A 22,790-nucleotide genomic window follows, 5' to 3' on the forward strand; every position below is an offset into this window, starting at 1 on the left:
TTGTCATCTTGGCGAGCAGGTCAATAGCGGTAATGACACACCGCTATTGACCTGCTCGCAGAAAAATTTTCATGAGCCACGTTTTATCGCTCTGATAATCTTATTGTATTCTTTAAGCCGTGTGTAGTACATATCCCATTAAACTTCCTCGTTTTTACGACGTGCACTGTTATAAAGTCTGCGGAACTCTTTCCCAATGTGGCGAATCTCTTCGGTCATCCAGGGATTTTCTTGGGCTGATGTCCTTTCACGAAGAGGACTACTATTTTCGAAAGACCCCACTATTTCAGTCGTTATCCTGTTGGCATTGTCGTCAATAGATTCTATGCTTCGACAATCTGAATTACCTTGCCCATGACTTCTTCTAAGTAGTCTTCCGAATTTTTGCCAGTTGTTTTTCAACTTATTACGGAAGTTTATTGGATTCGGTGTTTCTATTCTAACCTAATGTAGCAATGGCCAGAGAAGCTGTGCTCCATGCTCCAATATTGAACCTCATCGATCAGATTTTCCGAACATATTGTCACATCTTAATCCTCCTCGCTAATCCTATTAACATAGGTAATGGTATTACCAATATTATGTGTTATTAGGTCGCTAGTATTGAAGAATTCTGCCAGGGCTTGACCACTCTTATTTATGTTAGTACTACCCCACGAAATGTGGTGAGAGTTTGCATCACACCCTTTTAATAACTTATTTTTTCTTCAACATCTACTCCATTGTCTCTGCCCTCACTCTCATGTCGTCTACTAACTTTTCAGTATGGATATGAGTTTCTGAGTGAAACTTTGTCATCTTGGCGAGCAGGTCAATAGCGGTAATGACACACCGCTATTGACCTGCTCGCAGAAAAATTTTCATGAGCCACGTTTTATCGCTCTGATAATCTTATTGTATTCTTTAAGCCGTGTGTAGTACATATCCCATTAAACTTCCTCGTTTTTACGACGTGCACTGTTATAAAGTCTGCGGAACTCTTTCCCAATGTGGCGAATCTCTTCGGTCATCCAGGGATTTTCTTGGGCTGATGTCCTTTCACGAAGAGGACTACTATTTTCGAAAGACCCCACTATTTCAGTCGTTATCCTGTTGGCATTGTCGTCAATAGATTCTATGCTTCGACAATCTGAATTACCTTGCCCATGACTTCTTCTAAGTAGTCTTCCGAATTTTTGCCAGTTGTTTTTCAACTTATTACGGAAGTTTATTGGATTCGGTGTTTCTATTCTAACCTAATGTAGCAATGGCCAGAGAAGCTGTGCTCCATGCTCCAATATTGAACCTCATCGATCAGATTTTCCGAACATATTGTCACATCTTAATCCTCCTCGCTAATCCTATTAACATAGGTAATGGTATTACCAATATTATGTGTTATTAGGTCGCTAGTATTGAAGAATTCTGCCAGGGCTTGACCACTCTTATTTATGTTAGTACTACCCCACGAAATGTGGTGAGAGTTTGCATCACACCCTTTTAATAACTTATTTTTTGTCTGTTTTGCTTTCCTCACCAGCCGTTGCAGCTCCGACGTGTGTGACTGAGTCGGAAAGTCGGAAGGCAGATCAAGTGATGGTATGCTCCACTGTCTCTCTGTCTCATCACTGTTGCATCCGACGTTGACAACTCTGGGGAAAATATATAATTTAAATTTTTAAGACAAATAACGCACGTCCTCGGTCGAGTACCGGTACTAGCATAGAATAATTGGTAGTTGATATGGTTTAGTCCAGAAACTTGGTTCCGGGTCGTCCATGGCTCCTGAATTAAGGCAATACGAATCTTGCCCTTGCTGTTTTTATCCATCAGAGCATGTGCAGCAATCTCACTCTGGTGGTGGGTTATCTGGATGACCTCAATTATTTCTCCTCCATTAAACGGGCTTCTTGGGAATGGGTGATAGTCTCATCGTTCGCTCCCTATGCTTTTGCGCTGCATTGACTTTCCTGCCTGATGTTACAGCATGAGGTTCTTTGCCTATCCTAGTCTTCCGAATCCTGATAAAGTCGGTAATCGTTCCATCGTCGGGTCCCTGCTCGTAAGGCTGTATTGAGTTTCCCGTCTCTGTACTGCCTGGTGTTTCAATATCAGGATCTTTGCCTATCCTAGTCTTTCAAATCTTATGTTAAGGGGCTTGTTGGGAGTAGGTGGTGATCTCACCGTCGGCTCCCTGTTTGTTAGCCTGCATTGAAATTCCTGTCGCAGCGCTGCCTGTTGTTTCAATATTAGGAATTTACCTATTCTGGTCTTCCGAATCTTGTGAAAGTCTCGGTGATGGGTCCGTGGTCGGGTCGGACGTATACTTACTATTGTCCAAATCGATCCATAACCTGAAATAGCTCCCATATAAACCGATATGCCGATTTGACACGATGAGTTCTTTAAAGCCTCAATTTTGGTTCGATTTGGATTAAATTGTGCACGGTGTTTTTGTACAACTTCCAACATTCTCTAGAAACTTTAATTTTGCGCCTGATTTGGCAGAATTTTTGGTACATAAGGAACACTTTAACTAAATTATTTTTTGTTAATTTTCAGCAGAATCTACGGAAACCCAAGATTCCGCCCGGCTGGCATGTTTTCACTTGTTCATTCTACCTCTACAGCTACTAAAAACGAAAAAATTTTTTAGGAGTTCTTGTGAAATTATGGATATATCAACACAATTTCTAAAATTAATATTTAAATTACTTATGTACATACATAAACAATTTTTTTATGGGCCTCTGTTGGAATTGTCTTAAATTTTTTTTTTTACAATTTTCTGAAAATTTGGTTTTTGCATTTAATTCTTCATACAATTACAAGTACATCTGAATAAGAGAAGCCAACCATTTTATTGCTACCACTTGCATAAACAAACCTTCTCACTGGCAATCTGGTTTTTGTTATATGATTGAGGGCTCATTTTTTCAAACATAATTCAAAAACGTAGGAAACCTAAGATGCAGTCATAAGAAACCAGCCATCCCATTCGTTATAAAATTTTTAAGCAACTTATTCCGATTATGAAATACGAAATGGAAACACAAGATGACTGTACAATTTCATCCGTTGGTCTATATCCTGTTACTACTTTTACGCTTGTATCAATTCCTGGAATTTTCTTGCTCATAAATAAAGTAATGAAATTTTCACAACCTTTTGTATATTCAATTACAGACTACATGGATCAAAAATCTTGGGAAAAAAATTCGCAGAAATTTGTAATGCGGTCTGTCCATAAATGTCAGCGGTAAAGTAAATTCCCTTGAGAAGGACATGCGAGAAAATACATTTTTAATTCATTTGATATGTGTATAAGTGTGCGTATTTATAACCGATTGACTAAGACTCACTTTCGGTTTCGTATTAGTTATGTCCATGTATTGCATAAGTTGTTCAATTGTCACCTGTTTTCTTTTTTTTTTTTGCGAGTCGATAGAGGGATTGAATGACTCAGCATCCCATAACCCTTGGTAGCATTCAAAAATGTAACGCAAATTGGATATAGTCTTGCTCTGAGACGCTCGGGCTACTAGCTGCTACTTGCCTTGGTGCAGGCGGGTCCATATACCCGGATGACATTGATGTTACCACCGATACAACATAGTACCCCCCAATCACTGTCCGTGGCTGACGACATAATAATCAAGGAAAAGATAGATTGGCGGTGAATTCGTTTTAACACTACAAGTAATGACGTGCTGTCTGCTATTTTCAAAAGTTGGGAGCTTATGGAGTACATACTGAGTGAGTGGCGGAAGGTCAGGGTGATTTTCATCCCGATGCACTGTGGACGAAATGGTTTATATAGCGGCACCAAACTTGTGGCCCTAAGGGTAATTTTTATACCCACCACAGAAGGATAAGGGTATATTCGTTTTGTCATTCCGTTTGCAACACATCGAAATATCCATTTCCGACCCTATAAAGTATATATACTTGATCGTCGTAAAAATCTAAGACGCTCTGGTCATGTCCGTCCGTCTGTCCGTCCGTACGTCTCTCTGTTAAAATCACGCTACAGTCTCTAAAAATGGAGATATGAAGCTCAAATTTTCCACAGATTCTTATTTGGCCATAAGCAGGTTAAGTTCGAAGATGGGCTATATCGGACTATATCTTGATATAAATAGCACCCATATAAACCGATCTACCAATTTAAGTCCTTAGGCCCATAAAAGCCACATTTATTATCCAATTTTATCCAAAATTTGACAGATTTTGACAGTGAGTTGTGTTAGGCCATTCGATATCCTTCTTCAATTTGACCCAGAACGGTCCATATTTGGATATAGCTGCAATATAAACCTATCTCTCGATTTAAAGTCTTGGCCCATGAAAAGCGCATTTATTGTCCGATTTTGCCAAAATTTGGGACAGTGAGTTGTATTAGGCCTTTCGGCATCCTTCTCCAATTTGGCCCTGATCAGTCCAGATTTGGATATAGATGCCATATAGACCGATCTCTCGATTTATGGTCTTGGCACCATAAAAGGGCATTTATCATATGTTTTCGTAGAAATTTGACGCAATGAGTTATGTAAAGCTTTTCGACATCCGTGTCATATATGGTACATATCGGTCTAAATTTGGATAAAGCTGCCAAAAAGACCATTATTGAACCAAAATTGTACATCGACTTGTATTTTTTAGACCACTCAATGTCTGTGCCGCATTTGGTCCGAATCGGACTTAACATACAGGGTGGCTGATGAAAGCCGCTACCAAAAAAAAATGTAATAACTTTTTTTCTATTTAATAATAATAATTTAATAATTAATTTAATTAATTAATTAATTAATTTAATTAATAATAATTTAATAATTAATTTAATAATTTAATTTAACATGAATAAAAGAAAAATGTATTCCATACACCGAAAAAAAAATGTAGCAATATTCATCATTGTAGCAATATTCATCAGCCACCCTGTATATCAGAGGTGGTGGGTTATGGTACAATAAAAACCCAAAAAAAAAAAATATTTATTTTTTCATTTTTGTTTTTTAGTGAAAATTGCAAAATTTGTCATATTTTAAAAGTTGTTTTACACCACCATAGGATGGGGGTACGATAATCTAATCATTCCATTTGCAACACCTCGAAATATTGATCTGCGACTCTATAAAATGGATATATTCCTGATCGTTAGTATTCTCTCTGTCAGACAATATCAGGATGGATTTCCAGCGAATAAAGCTAGCCTACGGATTATATAGAGGCTATATCCAAATCCGTGCCGATGTGGTCCATTTTCAATCTCCAATGCAAATGCAAATTTTTCCCATGAACATTCCACTAAGGAACAGGGGTAAACTTCTCACATATCAATAATTGCTGTCCGATTCAAGTTTAAGCTCAATGATAAGGTGCCTCCTATTTATAGCCGAGTCCGATCGGCGAGCAACAGTACGACATCTCTTTTGGAGAAGTTTTTATATGGCTTCTATGCATGCCATAGTACCTCACAAATGTCGCAAACTTGAGGAAGGGATAACCACCGGTGTTTTTTTTTTTTTCTTATGTTAATCTCTGCGCCAAGGTAGCCTTCTGAAGAAGACGCAACCTACCAAAATTGAGTTCAGTCTCCCAACCAAGAGAAAACAAGTAAAGCGTTTCATTTTCGGCCTGTCCGAATCTTGGGAACCCATCACCATGGGTTCTGCTAAAAATTTATACAAAATAAATTTAGTTGAGGGGCACAATTATATTCTATATACGAAACTTCTGTCAGGCTAGCAAAAATTAAAGCTTCTAGGAACCGAAAAACGATGATCGAGACACCGGTTCACATGGGAGCTATATCTTAATCTAAACCGATATGGCCCATTTGCAATCCCCAACGACCTACGCGTTCGATCGCTATGATGATTTCGACAGACGGACGAACGGAAAGACATGGCTAGATCGAATCAGAATGGCGAGACGATCCAGAATATATATACTTTATGAGGTCGGAGGTCAATATTTCGAGGTGTTACGAACGGAATGACTAGATTAGTATGCCCCCATCCTATGGTGGTGGGTATAAAATCATATCAATGACAATGACTATTGAATATTTCAATAAAATATTTATTGAAATTTGTCTTTAGAATATATTTTAGGAATATGTTGTCCTTTGAAAAGACGTTATTTAAATTTTTTGAAATCTGTTTCTTGGAAAAATAATTTCGAGGAGGCCCAGAACTGAACAATACTTCATTGAAACTTTGCCTTATAAAAAAACTTAAACTATATTAAGCAAAATATAGTGTCGCAAAATGATTGCACCTTCTAGAGGCTCAAGAAGTCAAATCTGAAGATCGGTTTATATGGCAGCTATATAAAAATATAAACCGATTTAGAGCATACTTTGTACAGTTGTTGGATGTAACAAAATACTTTGAGAAAAATTTCAGCTAAGTCAGAAAAGAAGTGCGCCCTCTAGAGACTTAAAAGTCAAGTTCCGGTATTGGTATATATAGTAGCTATATCGAGTTATAAATCGATTTAGACTATTCTTGGCACAGGTATTGGAAGTCAGAACAAAATACCTCATGCGAAATTTCACCCAAATCATATGAGAATTGTGCCCTCTTGAGGCTCAAGAAGTCAACTCAGGAGATCAGTTTAAATGACAGCTCTACGAGGCTATACAACGATTTGAATCAGTCTTAGAACTCTTATTGGAAGTCAGAACAGAACACCTCATGCGAAGTTTTAGCCAAATCAGAAATCAAAAAGTAAGATCCGAGATCGATTTATATGATAGCTATATCAAAAAATTTATCGATATGTCGCATTTACAATTCCAATACACTATTGGCCAGAATTTGTGCACAATTTAAAGCGCCTAGCTTTACTACTTCGGAAATTAGAGTTCTTTCGACAGAAGGACTTGGCTAAATCAACTCAAAATGTCAAGGCTATCAAGAATATATATAAGAATATTGTGGCTTTGAGGAAAGATTTAGCCAAGTTGGATGAAAATTTCTTGAGCCTTCTTGTCACAGATGTTGGAAGTCGCAACAGAAGACGCTGTGCCAAATGTAATGAAAACTAATGCAATTGGATGAAATTGATGCTTATTTCTAAATCGGAACCGATATGGCCCACTTGCAATACCCAACGACCTACATCAATAAAAAGTATTCGACAGACTAACTAGCCATCTAGATCGACCCAGAAGTTCGAGACAATCATGAATATATATACTTTATGGTGTTGCAGATCAATATTTCAAGGTATTACAAACGGAATGACTAGATTTGTAAGCCCCATCCTTTGGTTGTAGGTACACTAATAGTCTTTTAACCAAAAATTGCAATTAAAATACTTTTGACTTCCAATCTGTGTAACTTTTAACAGTGGAATCGGATATATACAGTTTTTTTAGCAGCCAAATCGTTGTAAAATTTTTGTTACCAAGACAAATCATGTGTCAAAACTAAAATCGAACCACAAATATTTTCGTAAACCTTGAGCCGACCATTTTGTTGGGATTTTTTAGCACTATCCATCAAAAAATTGAAAATCGGGACACGAATGTAGATTTGATAGCCCAAACTAATTTTTGAAATGCTGAGGTGACCAAATTTAGGACCCTGCTAAGAAATGCTTGGGCCACGTAGGGCCTAGAACTTTTGCACATAACCGTTAACATTTCAGCTCTAACTATTCAAATGTTTTCTACCCATTCTCAAAGGGCAGATTTTTTCTTTTTTTAGATTCACTCATCATGAAGCATGAGTAGGACTGCTGATAAGAGTGCTGACTGATCATAGCAATATCAAGTACTTGAAGTCGCGCTAGACGAAGTGAAAATTAGACTTCTGCATCATATGCAAAGACGAAAAAGAGTTGGAGACGGTCGAGCACCTTTTGTTTCACTGTCCCGAAATTTCAAAAAGACGACACAAGGTTATGTTGAATGTCTCTTTCCTTGTCCTCTTGTCATTTTGGAGTTCTGTTGAGGCATAAATTGGCTGAGTGGCTGAGAGTTTCCTGAGAGTTTCGATCCGCCTAGTTCCCTACTTGTTTTTCTTGTGCATTGGTTTCGTGTTATGGCGTACTTCTATTTGTTTTTCTCTCATCTCGTCTTCTTTTTCTCTTCTATCTTCTTCTACGACGAAAGCCATGTACTTAAGGTCTCCGAATGAAGCACCTTGTAACCTAGTCTGAAGCCCTCCAAATCACGTATGGTTGATCTGATATACTCACGTTGTGTTTAATATCGCCTCAAAGTTGTTTTTATTCAAAATCTAATTAATTTTATTTATTTTTTATAAGCAGGCAATTCTTATTTTTTAATGAAACCCCTGATTTTTTTCTCCGTAGGACACTTAAAGTTCAAGAAGGAAATACTTTTATTTAACTCTGTCAGAAAGTGTCATTTCAAGGGAACTTTCTTTTAACACAATTTGACAATTAGTCCTTTGTCTTCATCATAAATTTCCAACAACCTCTACGTAACAACAATCACCTACACAACAAAGTTTTTTTTTTGTCAAACGCAACTTGTTTTTGTTACCTGATGCTATTATTGAAATTTTCTTTTTAACCATAATCTAAACCCGCTGGAAACCTTAAATGCTACCTCATTAAAACGTGAGACCATTTGTTATAAAATGTTTCTTACGAAACATGAAATCGATAAGGCGATAAGGTTGAGAGCACCTAGTAAGCGCTTTTATTTTAAGTTCTCAGAACATTTTTGAAGTTCTCTGAATTTTTACCAAAGGAAATTCCTTCTACAGATTCAATTACGGTAACCACGAATCGTCAGTTCCATAGCTCTGGAATATAAATTCTAAGAATTTTATCATGTGTCAGTAAATCACTGTCAGTCCTATGAAAAACATGCGCCAAGGACAAGCAAGAAAATTCAATCTTTTATAATTCAATAGAAATTTGTTGAATTTACTCCAAAACACACACACCTATACATGTACACACCTTCATTCTATTCACTGTCATTCTCATATTTTGCCACACTTCTCTGCTGTGGTCTGGGTAATACAAACGTAAGCCATACAAATGCGATTGCCGAGCACCAATATCAAACATCATTAGATAACGCATTATGACGTATGATTAATGTTTGGTTAACCATTACTCATACGATACGTGCTCCCGCAAACAGCACAAGTAAACAGAAGTGTCCGTCTGTAGGCAAATATGTGAGTATGTGTTTGAGATTTTTTTTTCCATTTTGATTGTGTGCCTATCTTTATTGGGGGGGATTGGCTTTTATGAGAAACTGTAATGAGTATAATTACATTTATTGATTTGTAATGCTCTCACACATACACACACTTGCATGTATATGTGAATGGCATTGGCATTCGTGCTCTGTTTAAAGGCTTACATAAATACGTGAATGTGTGGATAAATACACTTACTTGGAAATTCATGGAATACATGGCCTTATTATTCTTTCGTATTGAACACATTTAATTGTTATATAGAATAAGTAAGTGGAATACAGCAAATTGCATAGAAAAGTATATTAGTCTTTCATATATATGTTATTTTTTATGAGATATGTAGGCAGGACATATAAGGTTAAGTTAAGTTGAAGGGCACGCGACTAGCAACCACGTTTGCTAGCCGTTCATTCGGAGATGTGAGGCCTTTTTTGTTCGTTCTGGAGGAAATAAAACGAGAAAAAAGAAGACGAGGAATAAATATAGAGATCCATCATAGTGCAGTTTACATCAGTAGAACGAAAGAAAAGCTGTAAAGGGGAAATCAACGCAGAATACTAAAAAGAATGGAACCTGGGGTCCAAATCAGCTCTCATAGGAGAGAGTTAGGCAATTCAGACTTCTGCAAAAATCCAGAACGATGACAGTATTAAGCGCCTGGAGAAAATCCAGGCATAGAAAGAGGTGTTCACCCGTAATCCTGTATTTTCTTTCCGCAATTGCGGACAATGGTACAAAAGGTGCTCGATCGTTTTCAACTGCTTCTTGTCGCAAATCTGCAGAAGTCCGCCTCGATCTGTCTACGTCGCGAAATAAAAAATGCAATGACCAGTCAGGGCTCCTGTAAGCAGTGCATCCTCAGCACCAGGGTATGTGCCACCCTGTTCCATGTTATACTCGGTCATAGTGCCTTGACCACCAAGCAATAAACCGAGTCAGCAAACAGCGCCCACCCTGCCAAAAAACTTGCACAGGAGAGGGTTCACTGGATCAGTAGCACGATGGGCGTTCTTCAGCTTTTCTTTCCTGACACGCTATTAGGACGCCATGTTCCTAATCAGTCCCTAATGGCCGGGACTTAGCAGACCATGACAGACATCCCCAAGATGGTTCGAAACAACTCTTTGCTAGTCTCGAACCCAGATACCCAGATGCACTTCACCAGAGCCTTCAGTGCCAGCGATATCATTTCAGCGCCTTCCAGATCGAGAAGACCTTAAAAACACTACACCCGTTTACAAGCTTATATAACTCCCTTTCTCCAAGCAAATCAATGCAGACTGTTTTCCCGGTGCCTTCATCCAATTTAGAGCCAATTTAGACCCATTCATGCAAACAGAAAGTTCTGACAAAAGTGGGGTATCCCCACGAAAATGACTTCCAAGGAACGACCCCTCTTCGTAGCACCGCACATAACCTAACCTCATTACGCGCCGCCAGTTCCCATCATAACAGAAAAATGCCTATAGTTTGAGAAATGCAAGGTCCCCACTCAAAACTCAAAATGTTTTCAAACAATGGACGCTACTGATTTCCTACCAATACTCACTGAAAAACCAGAAACTTGTCTTGTATATGTTTGCCTTCCTCCGTTCATGCGCTCACACTCTGCGGCAAATGGAAAAGATGCAAGAGAGAAATAAAATAATGAATCAATTTTTCCTATAACCACGGATCTTTTGCTTTACACAAAACATTTTTGGCTTAACATTTTTGAGTTTGCGCATAAAAAAGCCATCCTTTATCACAGAAGGAGTCACAAAGTCCCTAAAGGGTTTACCACCAAAAAGTGATAAATTCACGACTAACGTTCAACCATGGTGGGAAATGTTGCACAGTTTCAGCAATTCCCTAATAAAACAGTTTTGTTTGTCCTAAAGATACATAAATCGTTTTATCTTTTTCTTAATTTTTTTTTTGCCTGCGGGCATAAGATGGAGCATGGCGCTCAGCGTCTTTTATTGCGTACACTTTTTTGCTCCACATATGCCCAGAGCCTGATGCCATACCAGACCTAAATCGGTCGAATCCAAAGTCGTAAAGGCGTTGCGATAGAAGTAAATCGAATTAAGCTCTTCCTTACCCTTTCCTCGACGTTCTATCAAATTCCATATTCGGATCAAGAATCACGCAAAAGAACTTTGTCTCCGAAGTAAGCTTCAATTCCAACCTATCCAGGACGGATGCACCAAAAACGACCATTTTTCGCTCAGTATTTATGGGAAATACCAGGCTCATTGGATTTCGCCCATCCAGACTCCTTCTTTATCGGCAAAATTCAAACAGAATCATTAAGAAAGGCTAGGTTAGGTTGTAGCAGTCTGCCATCAGACTCATCTAGACTCTGTCGTCCATTGTGATACCACAGGAACAGAAGAAGGAAGATGCCTTCTAGTTCCTACCGTTGAACCATCAAGATCGCTTTAAAAAGCTAAATCAGACTGGTTCTCAAAGAAATGAGAACCTAAAGTGGAATTCCTTCTGACTGCTAGTGTGGGACACACACACAGAAGGTTATATATAGTCTCTTCTTCTTCGATGTCCTCACAGCTTATGCAAAAGTCATGGCTTCAGTTTTTTAGCATGTTTTCCGATTAGACAGTGAACTGTCATGACGGACACAATGACTGAGACGTCTGTTTTAGCCAATGACAGCGGAGCGGTAAGCCTCTTCTCTTCTAAATTAGGCCACATAGTTTTGGAATGCTCACCGTCCACTCTTTGTGACCATCTACCGTTCGTTGTCCTTCGGGCCAGGTCCAAAAAACTCAGCTTACATGTCGCTAGAGGCATACCCACAGATTCCAGTTTCCCTGGAATGTGTAAGGTAGTTCCTAGTCTCGCAGGCTCGTCCGCTTTACAATTCCCTGGGATATCATTGTGACCTGGCACTCAGAACAGGTGCATTTTGAACTGCCATCTCGTTGAGAGATCTGCGAGAGTCGAGGGCGGTTTTTATGTTCAGAAATAAATTCTCCAGTGATTTAATGGCTGCCTGGTTATCTGAGAAGATATTTATGCCAATCGTCGTTATGACATTATATCTTAGCCATTCCACCACTTCCATAATTGCAAGGATCTCCATTTGGTACACACTGCAGTGGTTGGGTAATCTTTTCGATTGGAACAGTTCTAGATCTTTAGAGTACACCCCAAAGCCCCCCTGGTCGTTTAGTTTGGAACCATTCGTAAAGAAGTCTGTGTAACTTCTATTACCAGAGATATCGTAGTTCCAATCGGTTCTATCTGGAATAGTGGTACAGTAATATTTATCAGAAAGCGGCTCAGGTAGGGTGTAATCTACACTGCCTGGAACATCGTACATTGTATCAAGGATAACACAGTGTCTGTAGCCGTCACATGACCAAGGAGAAAGCTCCCTTAGCCTGACGGTAGTGGTCGCAGCAATTTGTCTAGCCACAAGGTCATGGCATCAGATGGTGTCGTCCTCAGTGCGGCTGTGATGTACAAACAAGCCATCCTTTGTATCCGGTTGACTATTGACAAGCAGGTGGTCTTTTGAAGCGGCGTCCACCAGACCACAACACAATATAGCATTATAGGTCTGACAACTGCAGAATTTACCTAATGCATGACGCATAGTCTAAACCCCCAACTTTTGCCAATGGTTCTCTTGCAGGTGTATAAGGCAAGAGTTGCCTTTCTTGTCCTTTTTAAAATGTTGGATTTAAAGTTCAATTTTCTATCCAGCAAAATACTCTGGTACTTTTCACTTTCTGTAATTAGAACATTCTCTCCTCCCAAGGAGGCAGATCCCACTGCAGGCAACTTGTATCTCCTGTGGAAAAGAACTACTTCTGTTTTTCACGGATTTACACCTAGACCACTTGCGGTAGCCCACTTCTCTGTTGCACATAGATCTTCCTTATGTATATCTCTTAGAGTGCCACGTCATCAGCATATGCGACCCCTTTTACTCATTTTTCTTCCAGAGACAAAAATATATTGTTAATGACTATATTCCAAAGTAGAGGAGACAGTACACCTTTTTGTGGTGTTCCTCTGCTGACCCATCTTTTTAGATCCATAGATCCCAAGCCTGCCGTAATGCATCTTTTAGTATGTATGTTATTAATAAACTTTCTAACTGTAGAGTTGATGCCTAGAAACTCCTTCATGATTGACGTCAGTTTCACATTATTGAAAGCACCTTCAATGTCAAGAAATGCAAGCATTGTATATGCCCTGACAGCGAGAGCACACTCTATGTAGCCGACTAGGTCGTGAAAGGCTATTTGCCTTTACTATATACATGCTGCTGCCGAGGCAGGCGATCTACAGGGATCTTGCCCTAAGATATGTTTCTATCAACATCTCAAGAGTCCTCAGCATAAAGGATGACAGACTAATAGGACGAAAATCTTTCGCCTTAGTGTGGTAAAGTTTTCCTGCTTTCGAAATGAAAATGACTTTGTGTCCCTCCATTCCACAGCCATATAAGATATGATGATACAAGCAGGGTACATCTCCCTGAGCCAAGGAACCAGTCTATCAGACACAGTTTGTGATTCAACCGGTGATATATCATCAGGGCCAGGCGACTGAAAGGAATCGAAACTTCTTATCGCCCACAGGATTTTTGGCTTAGACACAATTTCCCTAATAATCTCCTACGAATGCATACCAGTGACGACCTCTTCTGGCGCAACGTTGTACGTTGGAGAATCTCCAGGAAATGTGTATCAACGAGTAGCTCTAGTATTTCCTCACTAGACATTGTCCATACATTCTCCGACTTCTGAATATATCCCATGTTAATAGTTCTCGAGGACAGAATCTTCCTTAGCCTAGAAGCCTCAGATTCCTTAGCCTAGAAGCCTCAGATTCCTTAGCCCAGAGGCCTCCGATGTATCCTCCACCGAGCTACAGAATTCCACCCGGGATGTCCCACCATGGCGGTCGGCATTATTAAGATATCTTTAATCGTTTCGTTCTTACAATGTTTTCAATATGAATTTTCGTTTTCTGAAAAATATGCAGTTTTAATATTTAAACTTCACTTACCTTATTCATGTGTTTTAAGCGACTGAAAATAAAAAAAATGGAAAATCATTATTAAATCAAACACTTTTGATAATAAATATAATTTATACATATAAAAACCTCATTGATAAGATCCCTCTTAAATTTATAATGCTTGTAAACATGATGCAATTTTTGCTTGTCATATACAAATCTTTTCTTAAGCTATTGTTCTTTTGATTTGAATATACTTGGGTGGCTTTGAAAACCTCCCCAAAACCGAACCCATTAGTTCATTCTATAACTTCCACATTCAGTTTTATCCTTACTGTGAGTTCATTGCTGAAAATGAGTTCAAGGAAATTTTCCACTTTGAAATTATGTGTCTGTATATGTTGTTTTTCTTTTGTATTTTTTCTCTGTTGTTGTTGTTGCTTCTTATTCAATGTTAATGTACTTTCCTTGTGTCCATTGTATTGGATATGATTTTCTTTTTTCCTATTTATCAAAATTCAATATTCATGATGCAATATTCAATGTTTAATGAAAAATCCCACCCCAAAGGACACATACAAACTGTCATGCAAACATTGTAATCATACATGGATTAGTGAGGTAATGACAAACAATGCACAACATTATTTCGTTTACATGTCCCAAGTTTCAATTATCTTTTCCTCAACAATCAGAAATGAAACTACGTGTTGTCATTATACAAAATAATAACCATAGGCAACTAATGTTAAGGAGAAAATTAAAAAAAAAATTCTTCAATAATGTGGAAAAATAGAAAGCCACGTAATCGTATTCCACAGTAAACCAAGACAGAGGAGTTTTATTCTGTAACAACTTAGTTAATATGGATTCCTACCATTTGCAGCCAAACAATTTAGGTCAAAATAATACCAAAAGCATATAAAAAGGTCCTTTTTTTAATATATGGCATGCTTGGTAAGGAAAATTTTCGCTAACACATCGCAAGATTTTCTTCGGAGAGCTTGCCATAAAACCCGGCCTACACGGAATAACTGTGACCACCACACAGGCTGGAACTTTGAGCTCCGACTTGTGTGCACTGAGAAAATGTTTCCTTATGCATAGGATTTTAGTAATGAAAATGAGCCAAAGAACAAAAAACTTTAAAATACAAATCCTACCTTTAAATACAATTTTCGATTTACTTACGGAAATTACCATCCGTTTCACATTTTCATTGTTGATTGATTCTTATTTTACTTCATAGATGAATATCCAATTATTATTTTTTAAAAAATTAGTTTTTTAACTTAGCTCTTATTATTTTGTGTCATTAACTAAGGTTCACTGTTATCTTGTGCCAAAGTCCCTAACATTCAACTATATATTTACCTTCATTTTTGTCTTTAATAACAAGACGCAAAGTTAGAGTTTTATTAAACTACCATTAAAAATAAAAAATCTTTAATATCAAGGCAAATATCTTTCACCCAAGGAAATGCTTCCTTAAAAAGATGAAAAATTTATCATCTTTACTTTAAGCTAATCTTTAGCTCGAATCTTTAAAATAAGGACCAAATTTTTTTCACAGTGGTGTTCATCGCAATCACGGGAAGCGTCCACAAGTTACGGGTAGTGGAAAGCATCATATTTAAGCGGAGTAGCTGCAAATACAGCCATGGCAGTCAGCGATATTTAGAGGATAGTCTCAGTGAGGGGTAAGGTGGCAATGGCTCTTACTTATATAATGAGTGCCAATGATACTCGAAATGACTTGTCCAGTTATAGGCAGCTTCAAATAATCGATGGCCAACATCAGCGTCCGTTCCCAGGTTTAGGGCGGCTGGAGGCAGGCGTTGGATCTTGAAGAAAGCGGCTCGCGTCATCGAGGGATACATGTACGATTTCACATATCCCATGCAGTTGGGGTGCTGGGCCTGTAACCCGTAACCAGAGAACTATAAGGAGTATTCTAATGAACAAAAGAATAGTAAAAACGGACTCTTCCAACGTGTACGGGTCAAAGGAAAAAATGACCATGATCTACGAATCTGCAACTGAAATGTGCGGAATCCTTATAGAGAATGTGTAGAATACGCACTGGCGGAAAAGTAGAAGGCAGTTATAACCGCCTAACAGGAAGTGCGATGGATCGGGAATAGCAGCAAAACAACACCAAACGAAACTTTACTATAGGAATGCACTTTACTGCGGTCGGAGACGGAAACCCCTTGTTTCCATGTTTATTCCGGCGGATGAGAGGCTACCCACAGTCCGAATGAAGGCCAAATCCTTCAACATCAGCCTTATTTGTGCTCATGCTCTGACGGAAGACAAGGACAAGCAGACCAAAGATATTTTCTACAAGCGACTAGAGAGGAAATACTGACACTACACGGAAGCTGGACATTGAAAAGCTGCAAAAACAACTCCACTAGTCGAGTGCTTGATGAAAGCTCTCCTTCTCGCGATGATATAACGGCGCGGTCGAAACCATTTCTCACTCCATCGAAAATGCCGTGAAGGGTAACAGAAGCCTCCCCCAAGAAACCCTTGGTAAGTCCAAGAGCATCGAAATGCTACTGAATTTTAGAATGCTACGTGTAAAGATGCCGTTACAGAATGAGCAACGCACCTGACAAAGAAGAGGTATCGGGAGAAAAGGTAAGGAGAAGAGCCTATTTCGCAATTAAATAAAGGAAACAGGAAGACGTGGATGTGAGCGAATTAAAATGCACAGAAGTCAGAATAAAGTCCGGAAATTCTACCAAAGAATCAAACATTAAACCAATGACTTTGATGTAGGCTCATTCTACTGCAGAGACAAAGAAGGACGTCTGGTAATTGACACAGGTATTGTGCTTGGGATATGGAAAGAACATTTTTCCCTGCTGCTAGTGTCCAACGATGGCAGCTAAGAAGGTATCGCAGAATCAATACCTGATGATAGCGTACTGTGTGAAAGATTAAAACCTAAAATCAATGAAATAATTGGTCTCTATCATTTGGGCTACTAAATCCATCATAGACCAAATATTCACACTGCGTCAAATCCTGGAGAAGACCCGAGAAGGATAAAACAACACCGACCATCTCTTTGTTGACTACAAAGCCGCTTTCGGCTATGGTGTATGGTATAATAAAGCAAAGAATAGTATTAGAAACTAGGATACCTCTCGACAGACGAAAATTAAACTATATAAGACACTGATACTACCCGTGTTGTTATATGGTTCCGAGGTATGGGTACTTGTAAAAGCAGACGAGGCACTACTTGGAGTGTTTGAGGAAAAGATTCTTCGTATCATTTATGGAACAGTTTACATTGGTGGTGAATACTGATGTCGTATGAACCACGAAGTCTATGTGCTGTATGACGACGTTAGCATGGTTAACATATCAAAATACAACAGTTGCGTGGGCCATGATTGATCTCATGTTGTCAGAATGAGTGAAGACGCTTCAGCGAAGAGGTCTGTTGAAGGCGAGCACTGTGGAACACGCAAACCGGGACGACCAAAACTCCGGTTGAATATCAAGTGATGAATACATCCAGAAACTTGGTGTCACAGATTGGAGAAGGAGCTCTAAAGATCGAGATATTTGGAAAGCTATTCTAAGTTCGGTGGTATATATGGTTCAATCGGTGTATAACGTGATATAGCTTCTGATTATTCTTCTACGGCCTAAACAATTTAAATTTTTTGGCTGATTGGCAGAAACTTGGTAAGCAACAAAGTTCAACAAATTGCCTTTAACAAAGTTCATTTTTATACATTTTTAGTATAATCCATGGTGATGAGTTCTGAAGATTCGACCAGGCCGAACTTTTATTTTTATTAGTTACTTGTTTGGATTCAAGGTGCAGTTCCCATTTCACATTGGTGAAGATGGTTCAGATTAAGATATATCTCCCGTATATATAGCCTAATTTACACTTACACTGACGTAAGTGACTATCAGAAACCTTTCAATCGCAATTTTGCATAGAATGTTTTTCGAGCCATCTGAAAGTTTTTGCTAGATTTCAACAAAATCCAGTTTGCGCAGTTGAGCTGATTTTTAGGCCACATAAGCATGTCGCTTCAGTTCTTACTTCATATTATTTGTTCTTCAGCCAGGATACTGCAACGCTTACTTCATTCTGCCTAGGCCGCAAACATTCTATACCGCCATTAGGGATTGACAAACTAGTCACAACGACCAGATACCAACAGGTTGTAAAATGTTCTTTACATATCCTAAGCGCAGTATTTATGTTCAGAAGGGTGTGCCTGTACCAAAGCTAACTGTTCGATGTTTTGTACTTGTTGGAATTTCCGAACTCTATTCTGCCTTCTGAACATCTCAATTCCCTTACACTGACGTTTTTTCATTTTTGTTTTTCTGCCAGCGGAATAGATGTTTCTCTGCATTCTCCTTCACCTGGCGCTTTCTTCGGTTCAGTGGTTTTTCGGCGCTCCTGGTCGTACCATGGGCCCCTTGGAGTAGGAGTACGAATTTTGCTTCGTTTTCTAAGGCAATGATTAGCCATTACACTGCTTTATCATCTGGTCAAAGAGTGTTATCTTTATCAAATCGATCGAGAGGAGTATACCGTTGCCATCTATTTGGAGCTTTTCGATGTCATGCTTCTGTGCATCAGATCGAATTTTTCTTAATGTGTGTAGACGGGTGGGAACTTCTACAGCAACAAAGTAAGAATGTGGTGTTGTTAGCTACGATGTTTATGACACAAAATTTATTAGCCTCAATTTCTCAGTGTCCTCCCTAGACCCTCTTCAAAGTATTATTAGCACTCCAGTGTTTTGTTTAACGCCACCTTTCGATGTTCTTTTGAAAAATTCTAGTACATATATTTTAAATTGCTTTTAATATAAAATTTAAATAAATGATAAACCTAATTTATTCCCCCACCCCTTTTTATACATTTTTTTATTTAGCATCTAACAAATCAAAATAAACATTAATAATACATCCATTACAATAATGAGAATCATAAACATAAAAAAATGAATAAAATATCCCCTTGTTGATGAATTGAGGTATCCATTGGCCGGAAGTTGAAATGTAAGATTAGTTGAACAGGAAATACGACGTAATGGAGGTTTCATTAAAATTCCATTATGTTTTATGATATTCTTCGGCACATTAAAGACCTCAGTGTGTATGAGAAGATTTGCCTCAAACTCCCTTCTCTTTACCTTGTAGCACTTAGTTATACCAGCTTTTTTTTCAAAACCTAAAAGTATTCTTGTTTAAGTTTGCTATAGGATGTTGTCTGTGGAAAAAAGGATGCTAAAAGTTTCAAACCAAACCCAAGCGACCATATTACATTGAGGCAATAAGTGCAACTTTGTTGTTTGTAGCATATAAAATAAAATGTTTCAAAGAAAAATATTTTTACAAAGCTACAATTTAAAGCTGAGGGCAATTCTGTATGCGTTGACGAAAAATTAAGGTAAATAAATATTGGAGAGGAACTTTATAGGAAATTCTTTAATGTTGCATGTTGAAGGAGTAGTAAGAATACATATATTTCCTCATCCATCGCGGTATAATCGAGGCGGCGAAAGGGAACCTGGATGAAATAGATGTGGTTTCCGATAAAAGACCTGAGATGACACTTGAGGTCGCGTGCGAGACGCTGCTGCCAGAGGCAACGTCTTGGATTGACGGAACTATGGTATTGCCATCTGAGAGATCATGCTACACAGATGGATTAAACTAGAGAACAGAGTGATCCTATATTGAAAACCCAGGGAATGAGATTTTCAACTACCTGACCACAATACGGTCCTACAGGTGGAGATCCGGGCTGCCACGGAATGCATGAGGTGGTGTGGTGTTAACGCGAGACTGTCGAGTATAAAAATCTTTACGGACAGTAAACCTGCATCCGAAGATAGTCCACTGGCTATACAGTAGCGTGTTTAGACCAATACTGCCTTACGCCTCAATTATTTGGTGGACTGCTTTGGAGAAAAAGTGCAACATAAGGACCATACAATAGGTTTAGAGAACATATTGTCTTGGTATAGGCGGAGCAATGAGGACCACGCCCACTAGGGTACTGGAGACTATTCTATATATCCAACCCATTGATATACAGATTAAGTGTGAGACTAAGCGCGATGGTAGAATGGATTGAGGATGGGAGCAGCTCTTACCATCGCGGTGTAATCGAGGCGTCGATAGGAAACCTGGGAGGAAGGGAAGAGGTTTCCGATAGGACACTAGATATGAACCCTGAAGTCGGGTGCGAGGCACTGTTGCCATCGGCACAGTCTTAGATTGACGGAACCTTAGTATTGACATCTGGAAGATCATGTTACACGGATGGATCAAAGTTAGGATGGGAGCCTCTCATACCATTGCGGTATAATCGAGGCGACAATAGGAAACCTGGAAGGAAGGGAAGAGGTTTCCGATAGGACACCAGATATGAACCCTGAAGTCGGGTGCGAGGCACTGCTGCCAGCGGCACAGTCTTGGATTGACGGAACCCTAGTATTGCCATCTGGAAGATCATGTTACACGGATGGATCAAAGCTAGGGGACAGAGTGGGCCTGCGGGCTTACATTGAGAACCCAGGGACTGAGATCTGTTCTAAACTACCTGACCATAATACGGTCCTGCAGGAGGAGATCCGGGCGATCACGGAATGCGTGAAGTGGTGTGGTACTAACGCGAGAATGTTGAGTACGAAGATCTTTACGGACAGTAAACAGGCCATCATGGCAATAACAACCAAAACGGTAAGATCTCGAAGAGGCTTGGAGTGTAAGAAGGAGATTAACGCCTTCTTTAAAGATGGCAAAATCCGCATCGTTTGGGTGCCGGGCCATAACGGAGTAAGGGGAAATGAAAGGGCAGACGATTTGGCAGTGAAGGCCAGAGGACTGCCGTCAATAAACTTGGTTAACCCGAAGCCTTTCGGGTCGACGCAGTCCACGTTAAGGGAGTGGGCGACGAATGCGCATGCAACACTGTGGAACTGTGGTTGGTAGGACGACGAAAATCCTATGGGAAATGAAAGAAAGTTAAAAAGAGATCGGTATAGCTTTCGTTATCATAACAGGACACATTACGAGCTAACTTATGCAAAATCGGTGCGATAAGTGATAGCGTGTGTAGGGCATGCGGGAAAGATGATGAGACGTTGGAGAATTTCATTGTGCACTTAGGTGGGGACAGATATGGAGCAACTTAGGGGCGTGGTATGGAAAACAATTAAGGATTTTGTAAGTAGCACGGAATGGCTAACATAGATTTTCTTTTTCGAGGTTACATTTTAGTAATGTAACTCGGCAAGGCGTGTTGTGCGCTACTTCTCCCATCGGACGCCTCCCCAGGTGGTGGATTGGGGAAAGCTCATCAGACATGACGGGTACCACAGAGATAAAATATGCGGGGCGAACCAACAAGTTAGCGCAAGCAGGGGTTGTCCTGTTTATGAACTACGAGTTCATATCTATCTATACCCAAATATAGTCCGACCTCCACTATTATTAAGAAGGCTATGTAAGGATCTAATGCAACTCATAGTACCATTGCTTAAAAATGCAGCTTTTAAGGTCCTAAGAACTTAAATCAGGATATCGGTATATGTATATGACAGCTATGTAGTAAATATAGACTAAATTGAACGAGAATTGAGAGATTGGTCTTTATGGCAGTTATATCTTTATACAAACCGATTTTACCCATACACGGTACGAATGTCGTGGGCCCTAACGCAACTCATTGTGCCTAATTTCAGAAAAAATTGTTAATAAATTCTCCTTTTATGGGCTTCAAACTTTAAATCGGGAGATCGGTATATAAGGCAGCTATATCCAAATCTGGGCCGATCTGAACAGTATTGAACAAGAATTCCGAATAGCCTACTCACTGTCACAAATTTCAGCGAAATCGGATAACCAATGTGGTTTTAATGGGCCTAAGACCTGAAATCAGCAGATAGATATATATGGGGGCTATATCAAGCTATAATCCGATATAGTCCATCTTCCAACTTAACCTGCTTATGGACAAAAAAAAAATATGTGCAAAGTTCCAGCTCAATGTCTCTATTTTTATACCCTGCACCATCACTGTGGTACAGGGTATTATAGATTTGTGCATTCGTTTGCAATGTTAAGAAGGAGAAGAGCTAGACCCATCGATAAGTATAGGGATCGGAATCACTTCCTGAATCGATTTAGCTATGTCCGTCTGTCTGTCCATGTATTATTGTAATCAAGGTACAAGTCCCATTTGTTGTCCAATTTTCACAAAATTTTGCATGAGTGTGTTTTTTTTGGTCCAAGGGCGAACGCTATTGATTTTGAAAAAAATCGGTTCAGATTCGAATACATATCTTTCATCCGATGTGCTCTTTTAAAGCTGTACAAGCCACAATTTTGGTTCGATCCTTACAAAATTTGGTACGAAGTGTTTTTTTTAACGACCCAAAATGCTTGCAATTTTATTGAAATTGGTCCAGATTTAGATATAGCTCTCATATATATCTTTCATCCGATATGCCCTTTTAAAGCTGTAGGAGCCGCAATTATGGTGCAATCCCTACCGAATTTGGCAAGAAATGTTTTGCGTGACGTCCTAATATGTGTGCAAAATTTCATCTGAATCGGTCCAGATTTAGATATAGC

The 22,790-nt window shown here is 39.1% G+C and overlaps 1 protein-coding gene across 13 annotated transcripts in view; it reads right to left on the reverse strand.

Moving 5' to 3' along the window:
- LOC106090068 (MAP kinase-activating death domain protein) overlaps positions 1-22,790 on the reverse strand; it is a 211,703-nt gene that overhangs the window by 151,298 nt on the left and 37,615 nt on the right. For all 13 annotated transcript variants that reach the window (XM_059366530.1, XM_013256136.2, XM_059366532.1 and 10 more), the window contains exon 2: positions 14,202-14,223. The gene's annotated coding sequence lies outside the window, so the exon portion shown is untranslated. The remainder of the gene's footprint in view (positions 1-14,201; positions 14,224-22,790) is intronic.

This window comes from Stomoxys calcitrans, chromosome 4 (assembly GCF_963082655.1).
Source record: "Stomoxys calcitrans chromosome 4, idStoCalc2.1, whole genome shotgun sequence".
In the NCBI taxonomy this organism is placed as follows: Eukaryota; Metazoa; Arthropoda; class Insecta; order Diptera; family Muscidae; genus Stomoxys; species Stomoxys calcitrans.